Source organism: Piliocolobus tephrosceles, chromosome 12, assembly GCF_002776525.5.
Source record: "Piliocolobus tephrosceles isolate RC106 chromosome 12, ASM277652v3, whole genome shotgun sequence".
NCBI lineage: Eukaryota > Metazoa > Chordata > Mammalia > Primates > Cercopithecidae > Piliocolobus > Piliocolobus tephrosceles.
In genome coordinates this window covers 4,573,061-4,583,143 of record NC_045445.1, presented here as the reverse complement: position 1 = coordinate 4,583,143, position 10,083 = coordinate 4,573,061, and the positions used below count along the sequence as shown (strand labels likewise).

The window sequence follows — 10,083 nt, the reverse complement described above, 5'->3', positions numbered from 1 at the left end:
TAGGTCTAACATTTAAGTCTCTAATCCATCTTGAATTAATCTTCGTATAAGGAGTAAGGAAAGGATCCAGTTTCAGCTTTCTACTTATGGCTAGCCAATTTTCCCAGCACCATTTATTAAATAGGGAATCCTTTCCCCATTTCTTGTTTCTCTCAGGTTTGTCAAAGATCAGATGGCTGTAGATGTGTGGTATTGTTTCTGAGGACTCTGTTCTGTTCCATTAGTCTATATCTCTGTTTTGGTACCAGTACCATGCTGTTTTGGTTACTGTAGCCTTGTAGTATAGTTTGAAGTCAGGTAGCATGATGCCTCCAGCTTTGTCCTTTTGACTTAGGATTGTCTTGGCAACGCGGGCTCTTTTTTGGTTCCATATGAACTTTAAAGCAGTTTTTTCCAATTCTGTGAAGAAACTCATTGGTAGCTTGATGGGGATGGCATTGAATCTATAAATAACCTTGGGCGGTATGGCTATTTTCACGATATTGATTCTTCCTATCCATGAGCATGGTATGTTCTTCCATTTGTTTGTGTCCTCTTTTATTTCACTGAGCAGTGGTTTGTAATTCTCCTTGAAGAGGTCCTTTACATCCCTTGTAAGTTGGATTCCTAGGTATTTTATTCTCTTTGAAGCAATTGTGAATGGAAGTTCATTCCTGATTTGGCTGTCTGCTTGTCTGTTACTGGTGTATAAGAATGCTTGCGATTTTTGCACATTAATTTTGTATCCTGAGACTTTGCTGAAGTTGCTTATCAGCTTAAGGAGATTTTGGGCTGAGACGATGGGGTTTTCTAAGTATACAATCATGTCATCTGCAAACAGGGACAATTTGACTTCTTCTTTTCCTAACTGAATACCCTTGATTTCTTTCTCTTGCCTGATTGCCCTAGCCAGAACTTCCAACACTATGTTGAATAGGAGTAGTGAGAGAGGGCATCCCTGTCTTGTGCCAGTTTGCAAAGGGAATTTTTCCAGTTTTTGCCCATTCAATATGATATTAGCTGTGGGTTTACGGGTGCTCTACACGTTCAGAGAAACTTCTCTAGTAACAAACTATAGAAATGATCCCTGAAAGTGTAGTCTTCCAATACTTTCTAATAGTTTATTTTCTCCTTTTCATAAGTTTTCTCCTACAGCTTCAGTCCATATTTTCTGGTCTGGCCTTATCAACTATAAAGTTCTTGTTTGTTTGGAACTTGAGTTCAGTGACTTCTGACCTCACTGGCCTTCATTCTAGCTCACTCTTATTTAAGCATTTACTATATGCATAATTTCTTTTAATCCTCATGACAAACCCATGAGGGAGGTGCAGTAATTATCTCCAAAGTGACAGATGAGGCACAGGAAGCCTTAGGACATTGTCTAAGGTCACACAGCTGGTAGATGGAGGAACTGGAATTTGAACCCAGGTTTATCTGACCCTAAAATATATGCTTTTAACCAGTATGTATACTGCCCGCCTTAAATTAGTATTTCTAGCTTTTCTGTGAGCCTGTGATTCTCTAGTGGCAAGCCACAATAATAGCCACGCCCTGAACATACACTGCATGCCAGACTCCATACCAGAAGGTGGAACTGAGTTTTCTCATGCTGGAACTGCTTTTCCTTACAAGCTAAACCATGGGAGGGATCTTGGGTGGGAAGAAGTACTTCCTGCTTATAATATAAGCCAAAAAGAGATTCCCACAGTATGAAGCCCACAGTCTTTCCTGTGTAATGACATTATGAAGACCTCAGGCAGAATCTCCAGCTATTGTGCATTTTTGTTTAATACCTTTATACTGTAAATTAGTTAGAGATACAGACTTGCAACCCCTACTTTGACCCAAAACACCAAGACACAAGAGGGAATGGTCTTTTATTTTATTTTCCTGATCAGAGTTCTGTAGTTTCCTTATCAATATTGCTCACCCTGGGTGTTGCCTCTTTGAATTCAGATTTGTGTGAATGAGGTTTTCTAAGAGAAGCCTTGGTAACTAAGAGACAGTTTCTATCTCTGCCTTCTTCTGGTGGACTCCAATCCTGGCTCTCCAGCTGCCTTGCCTTTGTGTTTTAGGGATTCAGAATCAGGATGCGATCATGGCCCAATCACAGAACTGAACATTTCTAAGTTCCTCAGTATCCAAAAGGAAGGGCATTTCAGATGTTAGATAACTGTCCTTTATTCACTGTCTGATAGAAATTTAATGGTTACAAAGGGGTTTGTTTTTATGTTTTTAGTTTTATTATTTTTAGTTTATTTCTAGCACTGGAAAATAAGCCTGAAAATCTGGAAAGGGAAAGGCCAAACCAATCGCAGTTGCCCTGGAATTGTGGGAGCATTCCCAATAACGAATGTCTAGATGGTGTGTTTATTCCAGTTCCAATCCAATCCAATTCAATGAATATTTGTCAAATGCCTGCTGTGAATAAGATAAAGAATGAATAAGACGTGGCTCTCACTCTCCAGGAGTTCACACTGTAATGGGAAATTGACATGTGCACTGTTAATTCTCATACAAAGAAGGCAATAATAAAGGTCTATACAGAAATTTAAACAAGGTGTTACGGGAATATTGGAGGAGTAAAGAATTATTTCGAATTAGAGTATCTGGAAGTATGTTGTTTGAAAGAAGGTGGTTTTGAGCTTTGTCTTGGGGTGATGAGATTATTATAGGAAGACACTGAGGTGAAAGGTAGTTTAGGTTGAAGAACCACACATTCTGCAGGTGTGCAATCCCAGGGAATGCATGGCAATTAGTCTGGTAAGATGGAGAGCAGGATGGCATACAACTGGAGAGGTAAGTCCGACCCAGTTTATGAAGAGCTTTGAATACTAGACTAAGAGTGTGGACTTGCTCTGTAGATTAAGGGGACTCTTGAATACCCACCCCTCAGAATCACAAAGGAGTCTGTTTCCTGTCATCATAGCACTTGGTTCTTTCTCAGTAGCCCCTTTTACAGACAGATTCCTTCTAGTTACATTTGTACTCACTTGGTGAAGATTCTCTGTGAGAAATACTTGACTTTAAAAAATGTGACACATAAGTTGATTTAAACATCTCTGATATATCAATAATGTATTTTGTTCATTTCTCTCCCCAGTAGTGTATGTAACTACATATACTTTGTATAATCATTGACTATGATTACAGTCTGTGTTGATATAACCTAAGAGTGGTTATGCATGATCTGGGTGGTATTGCATCTGAAATTTATCCTACTCTGTAATATGTTCCATTGAGCTTACACCAAACCAGTCTAGCTATGCCATCAGGTTTCTCTTTACCAGCTCTATTTATGGTCTTTCTCTGACATTCCTATAAGAATGTCAGGTTAAATTATATCAGACGCTTCTCTCTCCAAGATATGTTAACTTTGCTCCATCCTTTTTCACCATTCAGCTTGTCATTCTATCATGAACAGGAATTAGCTTCGTTTGGCGTGATTTGTGTTTGAAGAATCTGTATTGACTACTGTTTATCACTTGGGTTTCCCCTAGATACTCATAAATGACTGCCTTAATAATTGTCCTCACAGCTTACCAGATATTGAAATTAAATTTATGAGTTTAATTCCCTGAGTTCCCTGGGGACTTTTTTTTTTTTTAAAGAAAAATGGAACACGGCAGCTTCATGACTCACAATAACTCTTCCATAATAACCAATGTGATAAAAACATTTTTTCAGGGAAACAAATTTCAGTTTTAGCCTTCCAAATGATTATTACAAAAATTAACAAATAATAAAAAAATTGAAATACTAAAAGACATCCTGTATCCTCTCAAACTGTTTATTTATTGTACTCACACATATTCTTAAGTGCCGTAAAAGATGCCTAGAAATCTTTAATCCACTAGTATGTAGTCCTTACTTGGTGCTGGCAACTGAAAATTTGGTCTTTTTATATACAAATTGTTACACACATGAAAAATAGCCCAATAATGGCACTTTTTTTTTTTTTTTTTTGAGACGGAGTCTTGCTTTGTCGCCCAGGCTGGAGTGCAGTGGCCGGATCTCAGCTTACTGCAAGCTCCGCCTCCTGGGTTTACGCCATTCTCCTGCCTCAGCCTCCCGAGTAGCGGGGACTACAGGCGCCCGCCACCTTGCCCGGCTAGTTTTTTTTTTTTTTGTATTTTTTTAGTAAAGACGGGGTTTCACCATGTTAGCCAGGATGGTCTCGATCTCCTGACCTTGTGATCCGCCCGTCTCGGCCTCCCAAAGTGCTGGGATTACAGGTTTGAGCCACTGCGCCCAGCAAATAATGGCACTTTTTATAGCTTATTTCATAAGTACTCTTGGTCGGACATATGCTAAAGTATTGTTACAGGTTGCTGAGGCAACCCGCCTGCTACAGTTGTGGTTAACTCTACAATTTACTGATAATGCTGACCTGAGACTTGAGTCTTACCTTCACTGAATGCAGTACAGGTGTACTGTAGGTAGGCCATGGGTGGACCATAGCTACCTCTAAATCTTTACAGAAGATTTCGAATGTGGCTTTTGTTGCATAGAAAATAAGTAAAATAAAATAAATCTCTACAGAAGACTGGCAAGAGATTGGTGCATATTTAATAGCAAACAGTGTGATGCTTTGAAAGGGTTGGATAACAGAACACTGAACAACAGCAAGAGCTTTAGTGGGGTTTAGGTTTCGGTAGTTGTCCAGCCAAGACTCTGCCTGTTATTGAAGCTAGGGATATGTGGAGTGACCAGTTAACATCAGTCGTAGTAGAGAAGTAATTGCTTTTATCTGACTAAAGCAGTCTGGACCCAGTCAACAACATGCTGATGCTACAGTCCCTATTCTTGATGTTTTATTGGAAAGTGGTAAGACTTCTTTTTCTCTCTTAGCTGATACCACCCATTTGCAGCAGTATGTTCTAGAAGCAAATCATATTTCAGAGCTCTTTTGTTGTGCAATTTTTTTCAGTAGGCATGATGGGTATTCTGGAAGCCGTATCATGGTGCTGTTTGCTTGGCTGTGTGTCATCGTTATAATACATAGGTTTTTTACTTGTTTGTGTGGATGTTTTTATTCCAAAGACTGCCATCCAGGGCCATGCAGCAAACAAGCAATAGGGAAATATTCCACTATGCAATCCTATTTTGAGATGATATTTAGGATGAGAGAACATGCATTAGTTACCTACCAGCTTGACAGGAATGGATTCCAAATCTGACACACCATAGCCTCAATTCTCACCAGTGTGCTCCTGGAAAGGCCAGCTCATGGTAAGCTCCTTAGAATTTGTTAGTAGTGGGGAAGCCTTGAGTTTCAGGAGAACGTGTTTGGATGGCATTTTAAGAAGCCATTCCATTTTTGGTAGAGTAGAAAAAGTCTGCATCTGAGTCTTTAGTACATTCTGTTCTCTGGATGAACACAATGATTGTCTCTCTCACATTTTTCTGATATTTATTCTGCAAATCAGTGCATGAGCCCCTGCCACTCTTCTAAATAAGCTTCCAGGCATTACCTGCATGCTGTGTTCCTGTGGTGGGATGGCAGTAATCTCTGCTAAGATAAACGGGAGCTTCTGTGGATAAAGCGTAAATGCAGTGAAGTGTGTGTGGCTGAAAGATTTAATGCCTCTACAGGTAATTTTTTTAGAGGGGGATCTGGCATTTAATCAAATCCAGAGTCATTATGTAAATTTAATCACCTTGCAACACACTAGTAATTTTATTATCTCCTTTTCATTTGACAGTGCTTAGATACAAGTTGAGCTTGGAATTCCAGAGGTAGAGCACTGCTGATTGGAGGCATATTAAATAAAATGTACTGTGGAAATGAGATAAAACCTTTATTCTTGCCAATGATTGTCATTCTTGTATGCAGGTGTCCAACAAAGAATTTTTGAATAAAGTGTGCCTTTAAAGTGTCCCACCTTTCTTAAAGCTCCCAGTGAATTGCAAGGGGCCTGTTTAGAATGGACCACATTAAATCTACTTCAAATGAAAACCTTTACACTGAGTGAGATATGGTTCAACTCTTCTTAACACAAGGCCTTTACACTTGTGTAGTCCATTTTGGTTTGGCCTATCTTGTCACTAGAATGCTATCTGAGCTTGGATTATTTATGCCATAAGATTTCTTAAAATTGAAGGCAGTATTTCCATTCATCAGCACTAGTTTTGATAGATGTTTAAAAGGTGCAGTAGGGTTGATGATCCTGAATACACAAATTACTGATCACCACATCAAGTTGGATTTCCCTAAAGGTGTATGGCTTTTTGACCTTGTGATTTACACTAATGATTATGTCTTAATAAAAGTCATAAAGCTAAATACTTTATATGTGATCTAAGGAGTGAAATTAGAAAGGAAGCAAGAGGAGAGACATACTGTGTTGAACTGATCTTGCTAAGGCAGAAGAAATGGCATTTTATGGTGTTTTTTCTTTCCTTCACTTCTCTGTTTTACTTCCACTTTTTGTCTCTTAATTTGAAAGAAACTCTTGAGAATATCTCTTCTCCTGCAGACGAAGACACCATGAGCTCCCCTATCCATACACTAGAACACGTAGGCCCTTGGTCAACCAGAGAGTCTTTCCTTTAATCAGGTGATATCTCTCCTTTTATACCTTGCAGGCATGGAAGCCAATGACTTGGGCAAATGCCCCTAATTCAGGATCAACTCAGATGACCAGGTTTCCCCTACCTAGAGTGCTACTGCAGTGAAAACTTTTCTTTCCAAAAACCTTTAATTAAACCTTTAATAACTCCCTGACTCATAACATGGCTTCATAATGGGAAATCAAAATGGCATAATCTGAGATTAAGATTTAAGTGCCTTACTATCTAGTTTCCCATTGAGCTGAGTATCTGTTCTCTGTTTAGCACTCATGCCTCAATTTTCTCATTCTAAAATGGAAGTAATGATCACTACCTACCTCCAAGGGTTGGTATAGGATTCAGTGAGGCATTTGATGTGAAAGTATCCAACGCTCAGTTTGGCATAGAGTATATGTTCAGTGAGGGCAAGTGGAATTTGAATGATCTTGTGAGTGCTAAGAGGTAATAATCCAGGGTTAGTATGCAACCCTAACAATGGGGCTACCATGTACAATCATAGTGAGGGTCTGAATCAAATGAGGATAATTGGGCTCTGGCTTTGGTGTCTCCTTTTGTGGGTTGCAGCTGATAAAATAAGTCCTCTTTTGTCACAGCATCATACAAAAGTAGGTTCACACATGTACACACACACACACACACACATACACGTGGCTTGGGTGAGAGAGTATATCAAATAATCCCATAGTAGAGAGATGATGAGATTGCTGTTAAGGGATGTCCTAATTTGGCTAAAACTTGTGTGACTTTAGGAAATGGACTTACCCGTGCTCTCTCAGTTTCTCTCTCTCTCTCTCTCTCTCGTCTATCCATTCATCCAACCATCTGTCCATTCATTCAAAAAGCACTTATGAAATATACCCATCACTATATTTCTATCACCATTGCTGAGTAGTGATGATAGAAAGACTGATACTTTTCCTTTCCTTAAAGAGCTTATACTCTTGGAGAGAGGGACAAGCAGTTATAAGACACTCCTAATCCATTTGGGCTGCTATAACAACATACCTTAGACTGGAAAATTTATAAATAACGTAAATTTATCACTAACAGTTCTTGAGGCTTGAAAGTCCAAAAACTAAGGTGCCAACAAGTTCAGTTGTCTAGTGAAGGCTCTCTCCTTCATAGATGGTCCCTTCTTGCTGCATATTCACATGGTGAAAAGGGCAAGAGGCTAATAAACTCTCTGAGCACTCTTTTATAAGAGCACTAATCCCATTCATGAGGATCCACCCTCATGACCTAATCACCTCCTAAAAGTCCCATCTCTTAATATTATTGCTTTGGGGATTAGGTATCAACATGAATTTGGGAGTGACACAAACATTCAGACCATAGCAAATACTATTTCAAAGTGACAAAAGCATGCAGATGGTATCATGGAAATAAAGAGAAGGTTCCTTTCCCAGCCTGGAGTGGGAATGAGTGGTCAGAGAAAACTTCAGGAAGAGGTGGTGCTTGGGCTAAGTCCTAAAGGGTAAAGAGGTGTTTACATAGTAACAAGTGGCGGGGGCGGGTGGAAGATTGTGTTTTAGCTGAGGGCGAACCCTGGGCTCTAATGCTGTGCAATTCCTATACTGTCTAATACTGGTAAGAGTTCTGATCAGACCTGACAGCCATACATGAAATGTAGACTCAGCGTTTGTTTGTAGCCCACCAGATGTGTTGAGAACACTGTGGATAAGTGCATATTTTAGTGCTTCTGTAAAGCCCTAGAAAGTAAATATTTTAGGCTTTGAAAGCCATGAGGTCTCTTTTGCAACTATGCAACTATGCAGTGCTATCTCATCACAGATTTAATTTCCATTTTTCTAATAGTTGACAATGTTGAAAATATCATGTGCTTATTTGCTATCTACACATCTTTGTTGAAATGTCTCTTGATGTATTTTCCCCATTTTCTAACTGAACTTTTTTCTTACTATTGAGTTTTGAGAGTTTTTTATTATATTCTAGATAAAAGACCTTTGTAAGATATGTGATTTGAAAATATTTTCTTCTAGTCTGTAGCTAGTCTTTTCATTCTCTTAACACTGTATTTCACTAAACAAAATTTTTTAATTTGGATAAAGTCCAATTTATCAGCTTCTGTTTTTATGGATCATGCTTTTAATGTCATATCCAAGTACTCTTCAAGTAACTCAAGGTCAGGAAAATTTTCTCCTATTTTTTTCTAAACATTTTATTGTTTTATGTTATATGTTTAGATCTATAATCCACCTTGAGTAAATTTTTGTATAAGGTGTAAGATTAGGTTGATGTTATTTTTTTTTCATACTGTTATACAATGATTTCAGTACCATTTGTTGAAAAAACATATTTCTCCACTGAAATGCTTTTGCATTTTTGTCAACAATGAGTTGGCCATATTTATGTGAGCCATTTTTATACTCTGTTTTCTGTTTTATTGATCTATGTGTCCTTCCCTTTGACAATACCACACCGTCTTGATTACTGTGTATATACAGTAAGTCTTAAAATCAAATAGTGTTATTTCTACAGTTTTATTCTGTTTTTAAAAAATTGTTTTAGCTCTTTTAGTTCCTTTGCTTTTTATATAAATTTGACATTCCACTTATCTGTAAATACAAAAAGTTCTATGGGATATTGATTGGAATTGCATTAAATTATGCTGTTTCTTTCAGTCCATAAACATGGTATAACTCTATTTAAATCTTCTTTGATTTCTTCCATCAGGGTTTTATGGTTCTCAGGATGAAGAATCTGTACATATTTTGTTACACTTATACCTAAGTATTTAAATTTGTTTCAAGCTATTATAAATTATACACACACACACACACACACACACACACACATATTTAAATTTTGGTTTTCAGTGGTGCTTTGCTAGTATATAGAAATATGCTTGATTTTTGTGTGTTGACTTGTTTTCCATCACCTTGATAATACTCACTTATTTTTAGGAGTTTTTAATGTAGATTTCTTGAGATTTTCTGTGTAGATAGTCATGCTGTTTACAAACAGAGTTTTCTTTCTTTTTTTCTGATATGTGTGCCTTTTATTGATTGATTTTTGCCTTGCTGCGTTGGCTAAGACTTCCATGATAATATGGAATACGTGGTAAGAGAGTGGATGTCTTACATTGTTACCAGCCTTCAGGAGAAAACATTTAGATTTTCGCCATTAAGTATGATGTTATCTGTAGGTTTTTTGGAGACATTCTTTAAAGTTGAGAAAGTTTACTTCTATTTCTAGTTTGCTGAGATTTATTTTTAATAATTAATGGATGTTGGCTTTTGTCAAGTGCTTTTTCTATATCAACTGCTACAATTACGTGGCTTTTTTAGACTGTTAGTATGATCAGTTATATCAATTGAATTATTCTATTATTGAAGCAACCTTACAATCTTGTGATAAACCCCACTTGATTGTGGTGTCAGAAAGGGCCTGTGATAAATCTCCAGGTATATACTCATTCTACTTCTCTTTGCCCTGTAATGTAAATGCAGTTATACTGGTATCATAAAGGTACATTTGGGTACTAGGGAAAGGTCAGAGAGAGAATGCTAA

The 10,083-nt window shown here is 37.8% G+C and overlaps 1 long non-coding RNA gene and 1 pseudogene across 1 annotated transcript in view; one reads left to right on the top strand and one right to left on the bottom strand.

Moving 5' to 3' along the window:
* The window catches only part of LOC111535939, a 99,242-nt gene that overhangs the window by 62,964 nt on the left and 26,195 nt on the right, over window positions 1–10,083 (top strand). The window lies entirely within an intron of this gene.
* LOC111535945 lies at window positions 980–1,082 on the bottom strand (annotated as a pseudogene).